The sequence below is a fragment of the Nycticebus coucang genome, chromosome 20, assembly GCF_027406575.1.
Source record: "Nycticebus coucang isolate mNycCou1 chromosome 20, mNycCou1.pri, whole genome shotgun sequence".
Taxonomy (NCBI): Eukaryota; Metazoa; Chordata; class Mammalia; order Primates; family Lorisidae; genus Nycticebus; species Nycticebus coucang.
Genome location: NC_069799.1, coordinates 46028716 through 46053618, shown reverse-complemented (window position 1 = coordinate 46053618; position 24903 = coordinate 46028716).

The following is a 24903-nucleotide window of genomic DNA, read 5'->3' as shown; positions in this document are numbered from 1 at the left end:
CAATTTAAATGCTCCCAGATTCTTGAAACAGACCTTACTCAGTCTGAGCAATATGATATCTGATAATACCATAATAACAGGGGACCTTAACACTCCTCTTACAGAGCTGGACAGATCCTCTAAACAGAAATTAAACAAGGATATAAGAGACTTAAATGAGACCCTAGAACAACTGTGCTTGATAGACGCATATAGAACACTCCATCCCAAAAATAAAGAATATACATTCTTCTCATCACCCCATGGAACATTCTCCAAAATTGATCATATCCTGGGACACAAAACAAATATCAACAGAAGCAAAAGAATTGAAATTTTACCTTGTATCTTCTCAGACCATAAGGCACTAAAGGTGGAACTCAACTCTAACAAAAATGCTTGACCCCACACAAAGGCATGGAAACTAAACAATCTTCTGTTGAGTAACAGATGGGTGAAGGAAGAAATAAAACAGGAAATCATTAACTTCCTTGAGCATAAGAACAACGAAGACACAAGCTACCAAAACCTGTGGGATACTGCAAAAGCAGTTTTGAGAGGAAAATTCATCGCTTTAGATGCCTACATTTAAAAAACAGAAAGAGAGCACATCAACAATCTCACAAGAGATCTGATGGAATTGGAAAAAGAAGAACAATCTAAGCCTAAACTCAGTAGAAGAAAAGAAATATCCAAAATCAAATCAGAGATCAATGAAATTGAAAACAAAAGAATCATTCAGAAAATTAATGAAACAAGGAGTTGGTTTTTTGAAAAAATAAATAAAATAGATAAACCATTGGCCAGACTAATGAGGAATAGAAAAGTAAAATCTCTAGTAACCTCAATCAGAAATGATAAAGGGGAAATAACAACTGATCCCACAGAGATACAAGAGATCATCTCTGAATACTACCAGAAACTCTATGCCCAGAAATTTGACATTGTGAAAGAAATGGATCAATATTTGGAGTCACACCCTCTCCCTAGACTCAGCCAGGAAGAAATAGAGCTCCTGAACAGACCAATTTCAAGCACTGAGATCAAAGAAACAATAAAAAAGCTTCCAACCAAAAAATGCCCTGGTCCAGATGGCTTCACTCCAGAATTCTATCAAACCTTCAAGGAAGAGCTTATTCCTGTACTGCAGAAATTATTCCAAAAAATTGAGGAAGAAGGAATCTTCCCCAACACATTCTATGAAGCAAACATCACCCTGATACCAAAACCAGGAAAAGACCCAAACAAAAAGGAGAATTTCAGACCAATCTCACTCATGAACATAGACGCAAAAATTCTCAACAAAATCCTAGCCAATAGATTACAGCTTATCATCAAAAAAGTCATTCATCATGATCAAGTAGGCTTCATCCCAGGGATGCAAGGCTGGTTTAACATACGCAAGTCTATAAACGTTATCCACCATATTAACAGAGACAAAAATAAAGATCACATGATCCTCTCAATAGATGCAGAAAAAGCATTTGATAAAATCCAGCATCCTTTTCTAATTAGAACACTGAAGAGTATAGGCATAGGTGGCACATTTCTAAAACTGATTGAAGCTATCTATGACAAATGCACAGCCAATATTTTACTGAATGGAGTAAAACTGAAAGCTTTTCCTCTTAGAACTGGAACCAGACAAGGTTGTTCTCTGTCACCTTTACTATTCAACATAGTGCTGGAAGTTCTAGCCAATACAATTAGGCAAGACAAGGAAATAAAGGGAATCCAAATGGGAGCAGAGGAGGTCAAACTCTCCCTCTTTGCTGACGACATGATCTTATACTTAGAGAACCCCAAAGACTCAACCACAAGACTCCTAGAAGTCATCAAAAAATACAGTAATGTTTCAGGATATAAAATGAATGTCCACAAGTCAGTAGCCTTTGTGTACACCAATAACAGTCAGGATGAGAAGCTAATTAAGGACACAACTCCCTTCACCATAGTTTCAAAGAAAATGAAATACCTAGGAATATACCTAACGAAGGAGGTGAAGGACCTCTATAAAGAAAACTATGAAATCCTCAGAAAGGAAATAGCAGAGGATATTAACAAATGGAAGAACATACCATGCTCATGGATGGGAAGAATCAACATTGTTAAAATGTCTATACTTCCCAAAGCAATCTACTTATTCAATGCCATTCCTATCAAAATACCAACATCGTACTTTCAAGATTTGGAAAAAATGATTCTGCGTTTTGTATGGAACCGGAAAAAAACCCGTATAGCTAAGGCAGTTCTCTGTAACAAAAATAAAGCTGGGGGCATCAGCATACCAGATTTTAGTCTGTACTACAAAGCCACAGTGCTCAAGACAGCATGGTACTGGCACAAAAACAGAGACATAGACACTTGGAATCGAATTGAAAACCAAGAAATGAAACTAACATTTTACAACCACCTAAGCTTTGATAAACCAAACAAGAACATACCTTGGGGGATAGACTCCCTATTCAATAAATGGTGTTGGGAGAACTGGATGTCTACATGTAAAAGACTGAAACTGGACCCACACCTTTCCCCACTCACAAAAATTGATTCAAGATGGATAAAGGACTTAAATTTAAGGCATGAAACAATAAAAATCCTCCAAGAAAGCATAGGAAAAACACTGGAAGATATTGGCCTGGGGAAAGACTTCATGAAGAAGACTGCCATGGCAATTGCAACAACAACAAAAATAAACAAATGGGACTTCATGAAACTGAAAACCTTCTGTACAGCTAAGGAGACAATAACCAAAGCAAAGAGACAACCTACATAATGGGAAAGGATATTTGCATATTTTCAAACAGACAAAAGCTTGATAACTAGGATCTATAGAGAACTCAAATTAATCCACAGGAAAAAAGCCAACAATCCCTTATATCAATGGGCAAGAGACATGAATAGAACTTTCTCTAAAGACGACAGACGAATGGCTAACAAACACATGAAAAAATGTTCATCATCTCTATATATTATAGAAATGCAAATCAAAACAACCCTGAGATATCATCTAACCCCAGTGAGAATGGCCCACATCACAAAATCTCAAAACTGCAGATGCTGGCGTGGATGTGGAGAGAAGGGAACACTTTTACACTGCTGGTGGGATTGCAAACTAGTACAACCTTTCTGGAAGGAAGTATGGAGAAACCTCAAAGCACTCAAGCTAGACCTCCCATTTGATCCTGCAATCCCATTACTGGGCATCTACCCAGAAGGAAAGAAATCCTTTTATCATAAGGACACTTGTCCTAGACTGTTTATTGCAGCTCAATTTACAATCGCCAAAATGTGGAAACAGCCTAAATGCCCACCAACCCAGGAATGGATTAACAAGCTGTGGTATATGTATACCATGGAATACTATTCAGCCATTAAAAAAAATGGAGACTTTACATCCTTCGTATTAACCTGGATGGACGTGGAAGACATTATTCTTAGTAAAGCATCACAAGAATGGAGAAGCATGAATCCTATGTACTCAATTTTGATATGAGGACAATTAATGACAATTATGGTTATGGGGGGGGAACAGAAAGAGGGAAGGAGGGAGGTGGGTGGGGCCTTGGTGTGTGTCACACTTTATGGGGGCAAGACATGATTGCAAGAGGGACTTTGCCTAACAATTGCAATCAGTGTAACCTGGCTTATTGTACCCTCAATGAATCCCCAACAATAATAAAAAAAAAAAAGCAAGGAAAAAAAATGTGACATGAGTGTTATTAGAAAAATCAATGGGAGATAATGATAGAACATTCAGCTGTGACTTCATTGCCAACTGTAAGAGCTTTGCTCCAGAATGAAAGGACTTCTCATGCACCAAAAAAGTAGGCAAAAGAGAGTTCTCGTGTCCCCTTCATCCAGCTTTCCCCACGGATAACATCTTGCATAGCTGTATATCATTATCAAAACCTTATTTGGATTTTACCAGTTTTTTCAGGCACTAATTGTGCTGTGTGTGTGCTGTGTATAGTTGCCTCTAATTTTATCACATATGTATTTATAGGTTCATGTAACCACCACTATAAGCGGGTCAGAGAAGTATTCCATCCTCTATTTCTATAGTTTCGTCACTTTTTTTATTGTTTATTTTTTTGAGACAGAGTCTCCCTTTGTAGCCTTCAGTAGAGTGCCTTAGCGTCACAGCTTACAGTAACCTCAAACTCCTGGGGCACAGGCAATTCTCTTGTCTCAGCCTCCTGAGTAGCTGGGACTACAGGTGCCCACTACAACACCCAGCTTTTTTTTTTAAGAAATGAGCTGGGGTGGGGTGAGTGGGGGGTGGTCTGGCTTTTACTCGGGCTGGTCTCGAACCTGTGAGCTAGGGTAATCCACCCACCTTGGCCTCCAGAGTGCTAGGATTACAGTTGTAAGTCACTGCCCCTGGCCTATAATTTTGTCACTTTGAAAATAAAGTTTGATGAGAATATTTCAGATTGTACATGAAACCAGCACATTGTACCCCTTGATTACACTAATGTACGCAGCTATGATTTAACAATAAAAAATAAAATAAAATAAAATAAAGAAAATATTATGTAAAGAGAATCCTAAGGTGTCATACCTTTGAGATAGGCTTTTTTTCATTCAGAGGCTACGCTTTTCCTGCTCCTTTAAGTACTCGGCTGTCTGAGAAGGTTATTTGCAAGTACACATAGGACTAGCAGGTGGAGATTGGTGTCTCAAAATGGCTAAAATGAGAGATTTTCTGTGTGTCAGTGATTTGGCCTACTGAACATTGTGTTGAAAACGAATATCCATTACAAAATTTTCTTTTAATCACTTGGCAGCTCTTACCTCCTTGCCAAAGTATCCAAGGGAAATTGTTAAAAAATCACCCTTTCTGTATGTGTCTCCGTTTTCTAACTCCACTTCTTCCTCGAGCTGTCATCTTCTCTCACTTAATGACTCCAATAAGCCTCCTAACTATTCCCTTGCTTCATTCTTACCCTTCTCTTTCTTTTAAGTTGATTATTTTTTTATTTTACCAAGCTTTCTTCTTTTTTTCAGATTAATATGAGCATACAGTCAAGTTACAATATTTGCATTTGTTAGGTAAAAATCCCTGTTGTAGTTGTGTCCTGCATCCAGGAGGTGTGCCATGTACCCTTACATCGTGCCTGTTAGGTGGGAGCACACCCATCCCTCTCCTTCCTCCCCCTTCCCCTGCTCCTTCCCTTCTCTCCTTCCCTCTCTCACCAATTTGAATTGAATTGAGTTTTTCCCATGTGGGTGTGTATTCGTTTGTCTACTGGCTTCATATTAGTTCATCTGCTGGCTTCATATTAGTATTGAGCACATTAGATAATTGCTTCTCCATTCTTGTGATACTTTATTAAGAAGAATATGTTTCAACTCCATCCAGGCTAATACATCCATGGAGCTGTAAAGTATCCATCTACTTTATGGTTGAATAGTATTCCATGGTATACAAATACTATAGTTTATTAATCCATTCACGGGTTGATGCACATTTAGGTTGTTTCCACATCTTGATGATTATAAATTGAGCTGCAATAAGCAGTCTAGTGCAAATGTCCTTATGATAAAATGATTTTTTTTCTTCTGGGTAGATGCTTAGTAATGGGATTGTGGGATCAAATGAAAGGTCTATTTTGAGTTCTTTGAGGATTTTCCATATTTCTTTCCCCAAAGGCTGTATTAGTTTGCAGTGCCACCAAAAGTGTAAAAGTGTTCCCTTCTCTCCACATCCCTGCCAGAATCTGCACCTTGGGGACTTTGTGATGTGGGATATTTTCACTGGGGCTAGGTGATATCTCAGGGTGGTTTGATTTGCATTTCTCTGATGATAGGAAAGATGAGCATTTTCTCATGTTTGTTGGCCATTCGTCTGTCTTCTTCAGAGAAGGTTCTGTTCATGTCTCTTGCCCAGTGATCATTCTTACCCTTCTAAAATCCATTCCCAGCAACAGCATCAGCACCCTCTGATCCTCATGTGTTCTCATCTCTGACATCTCTTTAAAAGACTTTCTCCGACCCTTCAATCCTTCTCTCCCTTCCACAGGTCATGATCACTTTATATTGTATGTATTACTTGTGAAGAAGTGTTAATAATATTTATCTCATTGGCTGTAGTCATTAATTGTTACCTTATCTAGTTATGTTTTCTCCCTCTTCTACACAATAACCCCCATGACTGCCAAAATCTTTGTGTCCCCTGACTTTGAACACCAGGCATAGTCCGTGACCTCACCAAGTAGTGACTGAGTGAATGAATGATTCAGTGAACATTCATGTGGCTGAAAAACTGTCCCCCAAAGGGATTAATCAAGACAGCCGTGATTGCTACACTATACAACTGTTCAGAAAATCCCGGGGAAAAAATTGAGGATTGCTATGGCAGCTAGGGATATACAAGCCTGCATGGCATGAATAATGATTTAAAATCCATGCAACATACTGAGTTCAAAACCTCAACACTGTGCAAAACAGCATTGGACCTTGAAAGGACACAATGGTTGGTATGTTGGCTTTCACCCGAACTTCCTAGAGAATAAAGTTCTCTCTCCTTGCTGCCTTATTTGATTGTCTTGCATGTATGGTTATCAGCCCCTTGTAAACTCCTAAGCCACAGGCCAGTGGGAAGCACATGGCAAAGAGGGGCAAGTGTCATGTCACTGTGCAGTGGAGGAACTATTATTCCACATCAACTCGAGTTTGTAAGTTCATTTGACATACATCACTTGAGTTAGCACTAACAACCCAACTAGGAGACCAGCCAGCTCTATTGGATTGAATATTTCTTACTTTAGGTATTGACTTATTGAGGGAGGTGAGGCATATGGGGTAGATGTTTGACATTTACAGACAGAAAGCAGAACTAATTTGTGTTTGGTAGGGAAAAGATATTTTTCTCAATAAAAGAAAATTGAAAGGCTTCTTCTTTCGAAGAAAAGAAATAAGATGAGAAATTCTGGTCCTAATTCAGAAAAATGTGGTCCCCCAAATAAAGTATTTCTCTGCCATCCTGATAAAACTAGCAGCTGTCTGTAGTGTTAATAAAATATTTGACCTCCCAGATTTTACTTCAGAAGGATAAAACATCTTAACCAGAAATTCTCAATTCTCTTTCCACTGCTCAGCGTGAGTTCTTTAGGGTATGGGCTGGGGGAAGTGTTACTAAGGAAGGATTGCAGTAAGGAAGGACTCTGCGTCCAGGGAGTCATAGCACACATGTAACCTAACACATTAGAGGAAGCCAGTATATCTGATAAGGCATCAAGGTCATTGAAGTACAAAGCCGTGGGAAAATGCCACTAAGGCAGACAGAGTGAGATCCAGAGTATGAGTTGCTCTTCTCTCACTTTGCACATTCATTCTTTGATCAAATATTGACTATCCCTATTATGAAAGTGAAGAATATGGAACCAGGTACTCTGGGGGAGTCCATGATAACCGAGACACAGATCATGCCTTCTAGAAACTGATCATACAAGTATAGGAGAGAAATTTGTGTACAGACAACTCTAAGCCCACATAGAGAATGAGCCACAAGAAAGTTACAGGTAATATGTTATAAAAATCCAGATAGAGATTTACCTGGTTCAGGTAGGAAATGGCTCAGAGAAGAGGGGAGGTGAATCAGGAAATTCTTTCTGGAAGAGGTGATGTCTGCAAGGGAACTGGGGATCCAGATGGAATTTGGCTGGGAGGCTAGGGGATCCAGGGGGACTTCCTTTCAGGAGGAGACATCTACAAACTTCAGTAAAGGAGAGTCTGCCTGAGAAGATGGCAGGGGACATGAAGAAGCTTGGTTTGATCTGCTCTGGAAAGAGGAGAGAAGAAGCTGTAGGGCAAAGATACTCTTCTCTGATTCATAATCAGTTTTCATATCAACTTTGACTTGTAATATACAGATCAAGATGGTATACAAGTGTACTCCAGCAAAATACAACCTAAAGAGATAAGCCAACAAATGCCCTCAAGAGGTTTGCCTTCCAGACTCCACACATGTCCAGCCAGGTATAGGCTCAGGGACACTTCTCTGCTTTGTCCTTCAGTTCCTTTTTCTGAGCTACTGATCTAGATTCTTTGGAATAAGGAATGAAATCATTTTAAAATAAACTTTGGAGACTTTAGAGGCAATTTCTGCTTAAGCACCTAATAGTGCCTAAGTGTGTGGACTCTTGAAGTCAGTTTGTCCTTATTTTAATCATAATTCCTCCTCCTCTCTACTTTGTAAACTTGACCAAAGTTTACAAAGCCCATTTCCTCATCTCTAAAACTGGGGGATAACAGTATATAGTCAATAGGCTTAATGTTTAAAGATTAAATAAAAGTATTTGCATAAAGACTTTAACCTAATAAATAATGGCACCTATTCAGGAAATCGATACTGCATTATACATTGCTCTGGGTGAAAGCCATGTAATGAGGGTAATTAGCGGAACCAAGAGACCTAAGATACCAAGGGATCATTTGAATTTAGAATAAACCAGCTCAAAACTTACCACAATCTCTTAACCTGAGCCTTTCAATTGAAGGGTTAGGGAAGATGATATTTAGAAATAAGATAGAAAATATCACTTGATGAGAAAATTTTGACTAGAATCCATTCTTTCTCTCATGTTTCATCAATATGCTGGAAAGTGGCTCCTTCCTGTGTTGAAGCTTGGGGCACAAAGGACTCTCCAGTGAGTAACCATTTCACTCAACATTGGCAGCAGCTCCCTCTGGCATTACCAATGGAGTTCCATTATTTATGTCTTCCAAATAAAATAAAAAGTTCCCAGGACTTATTTGCCTGATGGTTCTTTTCAGAGATTTTTTTTTTTTCATTCAAGGCGTCCATAAATAACCAGACAGATTATGACACCTTGAAAAAGAAAAAAAACAGGTAGACTATTCAAGCATTGGGCTCATACAAAGTGAAATTCCAAGCTCGTTGTACCTTCTCATACCTGGGTCACTTTTGTAATATTTTAGTTCACTGGAATTTTAATGCCTTCACTTAAAACAAGAAGTTATGAAACTTAATGAAAGATATTTTATATTTATTTATATTTATATTTTAGAACCTATAAAAGTCTCACCCAACTGTATCCTCAGAGTTCACTTTCCCTTGCTTATGGGGATGGGATAAAATATACAGTTTATCCAGGAAGGCTCATGCCAAAGGGAGATATAGTACTTTGTTTAAAAAGAGGGTATCTTATTTCTTACAACCCTCACCTTCTGGCCCAGCCTAATACCATAATTACTCTCTTAAATTTCCCTTTATTTAACATTATCCATTCTGTCTCTTCTGTTACCATTATTTAACTAACTAAACAGACCAAATATAATACCCAAGGCTGAAAAAGGCATGGATCCAACTTACAGAAACCTGCTTTTAATTTAGGATTATGTGGCCAGTTTCCTAGAAATTGCCACATTTTAAAGAAAATAGATTTTCCTTCTTTATGTCAAGAAATAGCTGATCTAATTAGAATCAGTTTGATCTAATAATGAGTCATTGTAGTGCTGTCTTCACAATGAATATGTTAGTCCCCAGTCCAAACTTAATCATCAGATGTGTAGTCTCACTCATCCAAACAAAAAATCAAATCATTCAATTCCCATAAGCACTTTCTCCACTCTCTCAGAGATGCGTTAGAAGGTATGAAGATGAAATGACAAAATAAAATTACATCAAGGGTCAGGGACATGACTAATGTTTGCATGCCTTTTGTGCCTTTAACACACCACACCTAGAGTGTGCATCAGTTCAGGAAATGAATGCTGAATGGACGTGAATTTCAACCTTGAAAATAGGGAGCTGAAAGGTGGAACGAACCCAAGGGGAAAACTCTTTCCAATTTTGCTCTCCATGACACTCTGAAGCTGACCTCATACCCTTGATTGGGTTATTAGCCTCAGTTTATATGGAATCTTCAGGCCTTGTGGAGAAACTATGCTCACTGAATGCTCAACAAATAATTGGGCAGGATGCTGGGCTTACCTCCCAGTGGGATACTCTGGGAAGCAAATAACAATTTTATATCGGATACTTTTGACCACTAAGAGGCCCACAATTTCTGCCATGTTTGGCTACAAATGTAATTAGAAAGCTAGATTTCTACTTTGTCTTTTTAATAATAAGGGATTATCTTAGTCCAGTTTGCCTTGCTATAAAGGAATGCTATAAAGTCTTATGTAAGACTGGGTAATCGATGAAGAAAAAAGGTTTCTTCAACTCACGATTCTGATGCCTGCAAAAGTACAAGATTGGCCACCTGGTGAGGGCTTCAAGCTTCTGCCACTCATGGTGAAAGGGGAAGGGAAGCTGGCATCTGCAGAGATTCCACAGCAAGAGAGGAAGCAAGAGAAAGGGAGGGGAGAGGCCAAGCTCTTTTTAACAACCAGCTCTCACAGGAGGGAGAACTCCTTCACCCCAAGGGAGAGCATTAATCTATTCATGAGATATCTGCCCCCATGACCCAAACACCTCCCATTAGGCCTCACCTCCAACACTGGGGATTAAATTTCAACATGGCAGGAACAAACATCAAAACCAAAGTGAGGTAGAAAGTGGCACATACATTACTAAAGAAATTACATTGAACTGTAGGAAATTTCCACTTTAAATGTATCAGATGACCTTAAAGCTGTCTGTAAATAATTGGAATATGCCCATGACTTTCCCTGAGGAATTTTTCAGCTGTGGTGCTTAGAGATAACTATTCTCTGTTCTATATTTCTCCATAGTGAGCACATTCTTCTTAGTTTGAACATCATAGGGAACAAAAAGGAGGTCAAGTTTCAGGTACAAAAACCAAAATCACAGCTCCCCAAAGATGCATGCTTTTCATATGTTAATTAGACCAACCAGAAGTAACAGATGTCTCTCCCCAGAGCCATCACAATGAAAAGCCTTTACCTCAACTCTTTGTAGTTTCCCCCTGAGTCTTAAACACACCTTAAATTAATGTAAGGGTACAAACAACTAGGTTACAATGTTTGTATTTGTTAGGTAGAGTCCCTCTGGTAGTTGTGTCTAGCACTCAAGAGGTGTGCCATACACCCTTACATTGTGCCCATTATATGGGAACACACCAATCCCTCTTCCTTTTCTAACCCCCTTCCTTGTTTCCTCTCCCTCCATCTTGAATTGAATTGAGTTTTTCTCTTGTGTAGGCATATATTAAATCATCTACTGGCTCCATATTAGTACTGACTACATTGGATACTTGCTTTTCCATTTTTGATACTTTATTAAGAGGACTGTGGGAAACACATCATCTTGACTCAGGTGGAATGAGATTGTGAAGAGAGGGTGAAAGTACTGTGAAGATAAATAAATTTTCAAAATCTTCCTTGATTTCAGCAGAGAATAACAACCACACAAATCACAAAATTCAACAATGGTGACAGAAACGTGGTCACCAGAATTGACTCAGGTATCTGGACTCCTCATGAGTAAGACTGACTTTGCTTATGGAAACTAGATTTTAATAGCATTCATCCTTCTTTTGAGTTTTCAAATAACTTTATAAAGATGAAAGTGAACTAGCATGTGGGCTATATATATACCCTACCACGTATTTACATGGATTTGTGCACAAAGGCATGCATACCAGGAAAGAAGGCTAACTTTGCTGGCCCCACAAATGTAGCAGTTTCGGGGGGAGAGACACAATAGACATTTAACCAAGCACATCAAAACTACTTAATGGTTTTCTGACGTGCCTTCAGGCAGCAGCAAAGAATAGCATGTCCAATTGGAAGTGCGGGGAGATTTTTGAAGCAGTGAAAAACTAAAAAAGAAAGAAATGAATCCCTCTCTTTCTCGTTTTTCTTTTTGAATTCTATAATATAATTTTTCAACATTGTCCTTTTGAAGTCTGACATGAAGATGAAAATTCCTTGTGGATTGAGGGACACTGGAATGCATTAGAAAGGAGGGGACGGAATGTCCCTAATGCAGATCTTTAAGAAGTGGGTAGAATTTTTAGTCTCCAGTTCCGACATCCTATGGAAATGATTCTTAATTCTGCCTGACTAGCAGGAACAAGAATGAAACACACATACACGTTTACGCACTGATTGTTCATACTCTTTTACCCCATGATGTGAATTATAAGCAAGGACCTGAGTGGTGGGGACGGTCCTCATCATATTTTGTCCCACTACTCTTCTTGACACATGAGATTCCGTGTTTCTCTGCAGTGAGCACAGTCTGCTTAGTTTTCTCAACACGAGGAAGCAAAAGGAGGTCAACTTTCAGCTGCAAAAAGCAAAATCACAGCTCCTGGCTCCTCTAACCTGTGTGCTTGTCCAGCCTTGGGGCAGGGGTGGCACCCAGTCTCCCATCACTGCAGGGTGAGGAGGCTCCAGGCAGTCAGCTGACCACAGGCCCAGGGCTGGCCCACTCTGCTGGGCTGTGTTCCTGTGCCCCTCAGGACCACTCCAGATCTTTTCTTCTCTCCCCAAGGTTTCCAGAGTTGAAATTCACTTCTGCAAGATGGTGGAACCAAGCTCCAAATCAAGCTCCCTGTGTCCCTACCTCCAAGAAGGACAACTCACCTTGAGATCCCCTTCCCTCTCGCCTGGGCCATGGCCTCCCACTCATGGGGGAGACTGAGGCCTTAGAGTGTGAGCTCCCGTGGTTTCTGCTGCTCCAGGTACAGACTCACCCAGGTCCATACATGTCCTACTTAGAGTGTCATCAGAGGAAGTCGAACAACCCCCTGGGCCCCAGGACCACAGTATTTCTCCCAGACTGGCTCAACACATCTCTCAGCAGATGCCCCATTTCTCCTTCTCTGTCCCTCTCTCCGACCTTCCTTGATTCCCCTGTGGGCTATAAAGTTATTCAAATAGCTCCTGGATGATTTTTTGACTTCATCACCCTTCCTTTATGACAACTCACTTCTCACCCACATGTCCCAAAAGGCAACTCTGCACTTCTGACCTCCCTTTGAGCTCTTCCCACTCTCCCCTCAGCTATTCCTCCCTGCTCATTGTCATCTGTCCCCACAGGCTAACCCTTTCCCTAAGGACATCAGCATCCTTTACAATAATTAATCTTCATGTTACTGAATTTCTGCCTCATCTGCCATTGTTGCCCACGCCCTGCTCCTGGAGCCCTGTGTACTCTCTGAACTCTGTTTCTCTCCCTTCTCTGTGGGTTCCTCTTTCTCCCCATCCTTTAAATACTGGTATTCTCTGGGGGTTGGCCTTTGCTCCTGTCTTACTCTGCATTTTCCTTGACTGAGCTCACATGATGTCATAGATAAGGAGGTCATTCACATTTAAAAGGTGGGGAGTAATTCCATTTCTATGCAGCATCTTGCCCTCTGAGCTTCAGACTCATGTCTGCCACTGCCTTGGGATAGTTTCATTTTAGTATCAATTAGCAGGCCAGACTCAGCATATCTCACACTGCACCTTGACTTGTGTCCCTACTAAATTTTCTGTCTCAGGGGGTGGCGGCCTCATCCCTTGTTTTGTTACCTGGTTGCAGGTAAATGTCAGTCTCCATCCCAGTTGCTTCATGCCACTGTGCTGCTAATCAGCCACAAGGACCTTGATTCACCTCCTAAATAGATCTCAAGTTTGCTTCTCCCCTTTTGATGACCAATAGCCTAGTTTAGCTTCTTGTCCTTGATCACGAAGATTAATGCAATGGGCTTCAAGTGCATCTTTCTGAACCCAGCCTTTTCCTTCTCAAATCCACCTGTTACTCATCATCAAAGACAACAGTGACTAAAATCTGACCTGTCCCTACTTGACCTCCTTATTACTACAAGATAAAGTTCAAACTCTTCAGCTGGTTATGTAAGAACATACAGCATTACATGGTATTTCCAATCAGGAAAAGCTAAAATAATCACGGAGAATGCCACCACTCATATGATAAAAGCCTGTTATGTCAGCAAAAGTGCACTTGTACTTATAATAAAATTATTTGCATATGTGTCTGTCTCCCCAGCAGACTGTCTTAAAAGAAAAGACTGTCCCCTGAGCTTTGCACAGTACCAGGCAAATGGTGAAAATTTAATACACGATGTCTCTAAAGGAAGCCACCCATAAAGTTGCCATACATGTGGAAAACGGGGAATTGTAGCTAAATACAGTTTTATTTATACAATATTCATCACAAAATTTTAATAAAATATTTACAAAATATTCTCTCCACGTTAACCACCTCTTTGTAAAATTTTGTAATAAATATTGTGTAAATAAAGGTACGCTGTGCTACAATTTTCCATTTTCCCCAAGTATGGCAACTTTATGCGTGACGTTTTGGAGGGAGACACCCTGTAAATGTCTGTTGACACGGCCATGGAGATGTTTTAACGAAGTTTTGAAGATCTCTGAAATTTTCTCCTGGAAATCTGAAGAGGGGGGAGAAATGGCCAGTGAGGTGAAGGGACCAAGGAGCATCTGTAATGGGAGGAAGTGATGAGGGGTAGTGGGTGACAGGCACCAGGCGAGCTGATCTGAAGAACAGAGGTGCCTCTGATGGTCTCACCTATGCCAAAGAAAAGCAGTGGTAAAGATTTGAAAGGAAGGAGTTGTTGAAAACATTGAAATGGCCTCAGACCTGCACTTACCCTGTACTGCTAAGGACAGAATAATACACATTGGAATTTCTCTCTCTATTTCTGTCTTTGGGAGAACAGGTTGCGATCTTTGTGGACTTGCCCTGATATAGCAGGTGTTTAGTATATGGGTATTGGTATGCAAGGGACAATGATTAGGCCCAAGAAGTGTCTACATTTAAGAACTAATGAGCTGGTTTATACAATCCTTCTATGCAGTCTGAAGAACCTTTCATCACTGGGAAAACACCTTTCTGTTCTAGAGGACTAAAAGGTATCACCTTTACCTCTGGATATGCTCAGAGTCTCAAAGGTCTGGCAACGTCCAATAGCTTTGTCTCTAAAGAAGGTCTTGAGTCCTTAGCACACAAATAGACTTTGTTTCCCTTATCTAAACATAAAGAGCCACTCAGGGGTACCATCCTTTCGTATTCTTCTTGAGTCCATGTGAATATGGTTTGGGAAATTAAAATGGTAGACAAAACTCAGATATCATTTTTATTGCTATTACCAAAAACTTCCTGTGCTCCTGGGCAAATAGTAAATACAGACCTCTTTCTTTGCCACCTAACTACTTGTAAGAAAAGAAACTCCCTTTCATTCTTCTTCTTCTTGTCTGTCCATTGACCCTTTGATTTCTAGAATCCCAGTTCTTCTGACCTTTAATAAAATTCTAAAATTCTCAAAGGAATTCTCTGGTATTGTCCATGAGGCCAAATGTTCGTGGTACACTAGAAAAACATATTATGGAAAGCTGGCTGGATTATTATAATATTTTCCAGAACCTCCAATATGTGACATTTAAAAGGATAATTAGACACGAGTGTTAGTGCTATAATGAAGCTCCTGCCTCAGAGAAACTAATTTGAAAGCAAAACAAAGCTAAGAGAGTTGTCACTTGCGTGAAATTTTTCTCACCCTTTCACCCACTTTTGTTTGCTTGCTGGTTTGTTTTTCTGTGCCTGGATATTGTTCTCTGATTTCTGCCCATCTATGGGGAGGAGTTATATATTCATTGCTCATATCTTAAAATCTCTTTATCTTGATTCCACAAAATCGGGCCAGATTTCTAAGTTGAAAGTAAGGTTCAAGGAAGACTTAGAAAAAAAAATAGGGAATTGAAGAAGACCCTTCATTTCTCTGCTACTTTTATCCTACTCTCATAGAAAAACAATGCTATGACGGTGATTCCCATAAGTCAGTGTTGAGAGTAGTTATTTCTAGGGCCTCATTCCAGAGGGTAATTCGGCAATGTGTGAAAAGTGTAAATGTCTTGCCCTTTGACCTGAGGAATATGACAGGAATGTATTCAGAAGGATATTTATCACTGCTGCATTATTTATTAAAACAAAAAATCTAGAAACAACCTAAAGAGGGTATGGGTGAAAAAAAAAAAAAAGAACAAAGGAATTCCAGGCAGTCATTAAAAGCAGTGATATTGCTTTATAAATGTCCTTGTAGTAGAAGAGAAAAAAACATTACAGAACAGGACATATGGTAAAATTTCACTTCTGCTAAATCATGTTCATGTATTTTAAAAGTCTATAAGGATATTTAAAATGTTAACAGTAGTTATCACTGGGGGAGTGGAATGTTAGGTATTTTTGAAAAATATCTTTTCATGCTGCCTGAAAATTTTATCATGAATATATAGGATTTCTCATTTGGGGAAATAAAACACCAACTTTCATACCAGAACTTTTCAAGGGCCCGAATAGGGGGCCCTAGGGGAGGGCAGGGAACAGGAGCACCTTGCCCTGATCCTGCTTGCTCAGAATTTTCAGTCCGCCTTGTAGGCTCTGGTGAGCAGCTGACAACCAGACATACACAGTCCGCACGGGGCAGTTCAAGATCATAAACACGTCCTGACAGAGAGCAAGTGTGAGCGTCTTTGGCTCCATCTGAAAGGGACGCAAGAAACTCGGGGTCTAGGAATAGTGGTGCCTGCCTTGGAAGGCACATGGCATCCCTGGGAGTTCAAGGTCCCCAGGCAGCCAAGAACATCGGCAGAAAAGCTGACTTCCATTCCAGGGAAGAGAGCCCTTAAAACCCCCTGGAGAACAAATTGACCAGCTCCCTTTTCATTCTGGCCTCACCCCTCAATGCAGATACTGGTTCCCAAACACGTTCCACACAAACCCTGTGTATCGCACGTAGAGACACAAGGTTAACTGGTATAAAATATTCCTGGCATGCTAGACAGTCCTTTTGAAACAAAACAAAACTCAGTTTAAGATAATAAACCTTCCATTGATGTTGATAATGAAGAAGATATAGTGCTTAATTTTGGAATCTTGAAAGTAATTCCTAGCATGTGGGGCTAGTTATTTTATAATAAATAAATAATTCCAGCTATTTCTTTGCAGACTCCGTAACAAGCTTTTTTTTTTTTTTTTTTGATTTGTTTTAACAGCAGTAACCTTCAGAAAACACAGTTCCTTCAGATTTCCCAGCCAGCAGGAAGGAGTCGATGACTGAGCTTAGATACAGCTCCACGTGCAGTGAGTGGTCCAGCTCACTGGTGCATCAACTCGAGACACACCATTCCTCCCCAAAGCTTTGGTTTCTTCATCCTTGTGGATCGTCACTGATGTCTATTCCTTCCACATGTATAATTATCGGGCCAACTTTGGTTGATGGGTGACACAGTGGAAAGAGCATATAGTGATGACATGAAGGGTGGGCCAGACGACCTCAGCCTGTGCTGGAATGGAAGAAGCCGGTCACCCTGGAGAACAGCAAGCATAGGAACCAGAAATACTTGTTTCCTGAGCACTTGTGTATAAGAAGTGTTATTATTTGTTTGTTTTGTTTTGTTTTTAATTTCCAGTATAAACAACCAGGTCACAATATTCAAATTTGTTAGGTAGAATCCTTCTTGTAGTTGTGTCCTGTATCCAAAAAGTGTGTCATCTGCCCCTACATTGTGCCCATTAAGTGGGAGCACCCCAACCTCCCCCTTTTCTTTCCCTCTTCTTTAGTCCCCTCTCCCCCAATTTGAATTGAAATAAGTTTTCTCCTATGTGGGTGCGAATTAGTTTGTTTACTGTCTTCATATTAACATTGAGTACATTGAGTATTTGCTTGTCTATTCTTGTGATGTTGAGTGTACTTCACCTCTATCCAGGTTAATACAAAAGATGGTGAAGTCTCCATCTTTTATAGCTTAATAGTACTCCATGGTATACATATACCACAGTTTGTTAATCCATTCCCAAGTTATGGGCATTTAGGTTGTTTCCACATCTTGGTGATTGTAAATTGAGCTACAATATACAATCTAGTACAAATGTCTTTATGAAAAAAATGATTTGTTTTCTTCTGGGTAGATGCTTAGTAGTGGAATTGTGGAGCCTCACTTTGTTGCCCTGGGTAGAGGGCTCTGGTGTCATTGATAACTCATAACAACCTCAAACTCCTGGGCTCAAGTGACCTTCTTTCCTCAGCCTTCCAAGTAGCTGGGACTAGAGGTGCCCGCCATAATGCTCAGCTAGTTTTTCTAATTTTAGTAGAGACGGAGTCATGCTCTTGCTCAAGCTAGACTCAAAATCCTGAGCTCAAGCAATCCACCCACTTCAGCCTCCCAGAGTGCTAGAATTACAGATGTGAGCCACCATACCCAGCCCAAGAAGTGTTATTCATGAACATCAGAAACTAGCATCTACTGGTGACGTACCATGTGTCCAGAACTGTGCCTGGTTCTCTAGATAATCAATTTCATTGAGTCCAACAATAATTCTGTGTGATCAGGACAATTATACCCGTTGAACAGGAGAGAGAAATGAAGCTTTAGCAGTCACTTAACTAGAACAGTCCAACCCCAGCACCTGAGCTCTCACTAACTAAACTACAACGCCACTCATTCACTCTACAGAGCAGAGAACCACGTCTGGGAGATGTGAGTAATTCACCCAAAGTCACATGGCTAATAGGCACTGGAGTGAGGATTTGAAAGCGGATCTGTCTGACACCAAAACTCATGATTCCTCACCCTCATGTGATGTTGCCTCAGATTCTAGCAGGAAAGACAGATGCTCAGCTGACTTACCAGCGTTTGCCTGATCTGTCTTCACCTTGCAGTCTTAGTTACTATGTCCAGCTTTATACCCAAAATATGGTTAACAAAAAAAAAAAAAATAAAAGAACTTTGGGTTTGTGAGACCCCGTAAGCCATGCTCATGAAGACAATTTTAGGCTAAGTTTTGGATATCTGTGGACACATGCTGTAACTTCAATGGTATTTCCTTTTGATTCTGTTTTGCTTTCTTCATGCACCTTTCTGCTGCTGACTTCACCAGCATCAGCGCCAACAGAAAAGGAACAAATTATGGGCCAAGAATCAGTATAAGTTCCAAGCCTGAATACAGCCCCAAAGAAAGTGTTGGGCTTTTTTTTGTTGTTGCTGTTGTTGTTGTTAGCTTGTCTGCTTTTGCTGAAAGGACCTTTCTTACTCTCCAGCCCACAATCTGTAAAGTTAGCTCTCAAGCACTGAGACCAGCCTGGGACAGTAATCAATGCCACATTTCCATTGATATCCTAAAATGCACTGGCCACATATGTTTATTTACGGGTTTGTCAGACCTCACCTCCACGGTCTGTGTAGTTTGATGGTATCCCTACATGTTCGTGTGTCAGATTCTCAGCTCAGCAGTGGTGTTTATTCATGCAGGGGAACCTCTTTAAGTTGTCCACCCAAGGGACTGTAACAAACTGGTCAACCCATGGGAGTGGTCAACATAAGGAATGAGGCCTACTGTGTTGATACACACTTGCGGTGCATGTCCAGTCAATGAAAATTAGGTCAACTTAAGGAGGTGGTCAGCTGTGGAGGTTCTACTGTATTTTTCCTCTTCTTGTTTGACTCCCAAAGGCCCATGGTCATTGTTCTCTTCTTCACCAGAGGAAGCTTCACCATTGGTGCTGGGAGATGCCTCTCAGGAAAGCAGAAAGATCTACTTCTAGGCTGTTATCTTCCCACACCGCCTGGTGCCTGGTCCTCAGGGGACTCCGCAGAGATGTTCACAGTGTTGCTCACTTTCTGATGTCTCTCTGCACTTTTGTCATCATGGCTCTAGGGTGTTGTGCCCTACACCTACAAAGGCCATTGAGAAAACAGTAGTCTGGTCAAGTTCCTTTTGAAAAAAGCCCAACTATGTCTCAGCTGAGAGGGGTTTTCCCATGCATGGGCAAATTCAGCTGAGTTTATGAATGGGCTGTTAGAGTCACGTAGAACGGTGGCCCTAAGGATTTCCAGCCAGTGGAGTAGGAGGTGTGACGTTAGGAGTGAGAGATCATAGACTGTGCAAGCATCTAGCAATGGGCACGTCTGTTGATTCATCCTGCCAAGATGTTACCTTCCAGGAAAGTGTTTGGCTGGAAACTTTGTGTTAAGTCTTCAGAGAAAGCTTGGAGTTGAAGGTGAAGATGGAACTTTCTTCGTCTGCTTATATGTCAAGGCCTAACATAGGAATGTTGGTAAAATATCTTTTGAGAACTTAATATATACCAGAAACTTTTTTTTTTATTAAATCATAGCTGTGTACATTGACATGATCATGGGGCATCCTTCACTAGCTTCACAGACCGTTTACCAAGTCTCACATATACCTATACCAGAAACTTTTTATAGCGTCTAGGTACAAAGTCAGTCCCCTGGTGATGCTCGTTGACAAATGACATTTATCCTGTGATACCTCTTTTTCCAGGTATTATACCATGTCATTTAGATTCTCTTTATTATTGAACTTCACAACTGCCCTAAACAATATGTATGGCTACCCCCACTTTGTGAGTGGAAAAAATTGAAACACAGAGTGTCAGAGTAACTTTTTCAAGGTTATACCCAGTCTGTGAGAGTAAAAATAAGACACAAGAAGGGCAATAGGGTGGCTTACATCTGTGATCCCAGCACTTTGGGAGACCAAGGTAGGAGGATCACAGGATCAGTTGGGAGGTCTAATTTGATTTTTTTGAGAATTCTCCAAAGAGATTGTATTAGTTTGCAGTCCCATCAACAATGTAAAAATATTCCCTTCTCAGATCTTTAATTTTTAAAAAAGGGGGGAGGGGGCAGGCAGACATTGTGGCTCATGCCTATAATCCTAGCACTCTGGGAGGCCAAGGCTGTTGGATTGCCTGAGGGTTCAAGACTAGCCTGAGACCCCCGTCTCTAAAAATAGCCAGGCAGTGTGGTGGTTGCCTATAGTTCCAGCTACTCAGGAGACTGAGGCAAGAAGAATACTTGAGCCCAAGCATTTGAGGTTGCTGTGAGCTATGATGCCACAGCACTCTACCGAGGGTGACAAAGTGAGACTGTCTCAAAAAAAAAAAAATAGACAAAATTCCACTACTGATGTTTCTAGTAAGTACTCTTGTCATGGATTCTGGTCAGCAGTTGGGTTGCTGTGTAAAGGAAGATGTTGTTCTGAGGCTTGTCCCTTTGGAGACCCATTTGCCAGAGACATAATGTACCCAGAATAGCAGAAAAGCTAAACGAACTGGTTAAATCCAGCTCCAACTCCTTGACCTTCACAACTTCTTACAAAGCTTGCTTATGACCTCTGGCTCCCACCTAACCACCCCCAAGGAATTTGCTTCTGTAGGTTTTTTACCTTCAAAACAGATACTGTCTGGTGGCCTCAGGAAAAAGAATTCTCTAGGCTCCTCTCAGTCCTGTGGGGTGCTTGGCTCTTGAGATAAGGGGACCAGGACATACCAGCAGCAGCCAGCTTCCACCACTGCTGAGAAATCTCATTGACTTCGAGTCCTATCTATACCACTTCCCCATGTCCAAAATATCAAGAAACACATTTCAGAAACCTAAAAATGAAAACACCTTCTTGAGATAAGGAATATTTTTAGAAGGAGCCTAAAAATAAAATGCAATCGCAATCTGTAGATGCCTCGGTGTTGGGCTGATGTGTTTCGATTTTGTCTGAAAAGCATCAGCTACATGATGTCAGGCAAGAAGGAGTTTTAATTTCTGAAGTGCCATTTCTTCCTCTTTTTTAAATGATGCAATCATAATCCAGTTTTAACCAGGATGTTCTTGCACGCTAAGTGCAAGACAACCCTGCCTTGAAAGCAGGCTAAGTAGGACCTGGTAAAACTCTGCTGCTGTGCTAACCCTGGACAGGTGAATCCAGAGAAGGAAACTGGGAAGAAGAGGGAGGCATTCTGAGGCCTGGGTGTGCATTTAATCCTCTGGATTCTTTAGGAATTGACCACCAAATTCATTACTTGTTTGTTATCCTCTAGGCAGAAGGATTAAAACTTAAAAAAAAGAGAGAGAGAGAGAAATTCTGCAGTAGAGAAACAGATCAAAGGCAGCTGCACTTGGTCAGTGGCACGCAGGATAAATATTATCTCATGGCTCAAACAAATCTTCTGGCTGCTTGAGCGAGACATGTCAATAAGGCACTTTTATGTCTCTCCTTTTCCCTGCTCTTCCCCCCCAGTTCTGGTGACCTCGCCTTCTTTTTATTTCTCTGAGGGGCCCCTTGTGATATTTTAATAACCAGAAAGCAGAGTCATCATCTGAGTAGGGTAGGAAGACTTTCGATTTTCAGACAGAAACAAGATCTCCCCATCTGCCAGCTAGCTATGGGGAGGCTGGTGTGTTACTACCATGAAAAGCCATTTCTATTCTGCGTTTGGGTCCGCAGTGCCAGGAGATATATAATATTCTGGTCTGACCACCTCCAAGGAGATGACTTTAACAAATGCACTTTTGAAAGTATCTTAGGAAACATGGAGTATCAGGAAGAACCATCAGCTGCATAGTGATAATGCTGATAGGATCCTGGGTTCTGTGAGCTGAGGGGCTCAGCCCCAGGAAGTTAGCAGATTTTCCAGCCTATGAAAATACAAACAGTTGAACTTCTTAAGCAGTCGTGATGTGTCAGGCATACTTTCAAGCACTTCGCAGACATCCTCTCGTTTGATTCTTCCAGAAGCCCTCTAGGGTATTCCCTACTTTAACTTTTACTGATGGGTGTGGATGTGACTTGCCTAAGATCACACAGCTATTAAGTGGCGGAATCAGAATTACAAACCCAGTCTGTGGGATCTCTCTGCCAGGCTCTGAGTCACCAAGGTATGGAGATCACACAGCCAGGTCCCTTGTGGTGTGTCCTTACATTTTCAGCAAAACTATCAAACTTTAATATTTTTTCTGATTTTCCAGACACAGGAAGTTTTCCATCTGACTGCTGTTACTTTTAGAGTTTGTTTCTATTGCTGTCTCACATCTCTACCACTGAGAGTTTATTTGAAGGGGGTTGGCCAGAAAATCCAGGGCTGCTGCTACAGCTGTTCTCCATACAGCTCTAGAAGGCATCAGCCATCCTGATGTTGTGCAGTGCACAACCTGCACAACCGTACACTGGACCTGGAGTAAAGAAGGTCAAATGGTGGGTGGTGCCTGTGGCTCAAAGGAGTAGGGTGCCATCCCCATATGCCAGAGGTTCAAACCCAGCCCTGGCCAAAAAAAAAAAAAAAAAATGCAAAAAAATAAGAAGAAGGTCGAATGGTCCCTAATTCCTTAATTTAGGTGCCACCAGCCTTTACCTTTTAACTCATTCCTAGTGAATATAGAGTAATATACTTACTAAATTTAATAGTGTCCCATGGCATTGACTTCAAAACTATCCTGGGCTTCTCAACTTATTTAAGTTAACTGACTTAACCATTCTTCTAAGTAATCTCCTCTGTGGTTTCTCCAATCTTTTTTTAGGTGCAGCAGTCAGAATCAGAAACTTAACACAAATGGATAGCTTCTGGCACCGTGAATCTAAGACAGTCTATGAAGTTTATAAAGTTCACCTACAAAGTCATGGAACTTGTATTTTAAAATAAAAATCCCTAAATTTGCATATACAAATATGGTTTCTTAAAAACATATATATGAATCCCGTCATAATTACTGTCAGAGACTGCCCCATCTTTTTGTAAAATAGCCTCACTACTGATTTTTAAAACACGTTGTTGTTTTTTTTTAATATGAGGTTATATTTGAGTTGGGCAAAAGGTGATCAAGTAAAATGTTAAACCATTTTATCTATTTTTAAAAAAACAGTGAGATAAATTAATTACTTTTGTGTGTGTGTGTGTGTGTGTGTAACTTACAAACAGGCTCATGAAAACCCCAAGAGATGTTTTCAAATATATTTTGAGGGATAGTATCATCTCAAAATGAATGACTATTATAAAGAAAAACAGTCATTGGCTCTATAAAAGTATGATTTAAAAGAAATATTTCATTTCTTCTTGTTCACATCTGTCATGAGAAGATAACCCCCATTCTTGGTGTTTTGCTCCTGAATGCATGCTAAAGAATAAAAGGTAAAAATAAATTAAAATAACTACCCCAGAATGCTAAATTGAACTCTGTGGCTTGGCATAGACTTTTGGGCTTATGTTTAAAAACTTATTTTTAAAAGACAAGTAATTCAGAGGCAGGAGAAACCACTGAAAACAGTAGGTCTTCGGCCAAGTTGAGTTCCTAACCGTCTAACTGCCTGGCAACCAAATGTTCCACGAACTTCAAGTGCCAAGTAGCGGAGTCGGGCTGCCTCTGACATGCACACGCGCACACACACTCGCTGGCTGTGTTACTCACTACAGATAGAGGACAGGTTGTTTATATATGTGCTGTAAATTAGGATCCTGAACCCCAAAAGTAGCAGGCAGAGGGATCCTGAAGCCAAGTGGTTTGGGGACAGGGCCGGCGCCAGCCACACTCTAGCAAATCTCTTGCAGGAGCTGGGGTCTCAAGTTCACAGCAGGGCACAATCAGGGTCCCTTTCCAAATGCACAAATCAGTTAAACCACCCACTTTCCTGGGGTGGGAAGGCCACGGGAAGTGTCAGAGCAGCAGGACAGACCATCTGAAGACCTGAACTCTAAACTTCCCTCACTTGTTGACTTTTTGTGCTCATCCCTGAAGGACACGCTTGGCACAGGGTGGGTATCAATAAACGTCAGTTATTGTAGTATTATCTTGAGGTCCCTGTTTCTTCCTTTGCAAAATGAGCTTCCAGCAGAAGAGTTTCTTCAAGACCTCTCCCTCTTACAGAATTTGAAAACAACTTGCTGTTCAGCTGAATTCTTTTTATACACTAGGCTGGAGTTTGGCTAAGTTAAACCTTTACCCCACAAGCCAGTTAGCTTCTGGAAACAGCCTAGTGACCCCACAAAGCGGGGGATCTCTTTGCAGCAAAGAAGGGCCCAGGGTCATGAGGGAAAAAAAATGCAAGAGTCTGATTGAAGCTCAATTTACAATCGCCAAAATGTGGAATCAGCCTAAATGCCCACCAACCCAAGAATGGATTAACAAGCTGTGGTATATGTATACCATGGAATACTATTCAGCTATTAA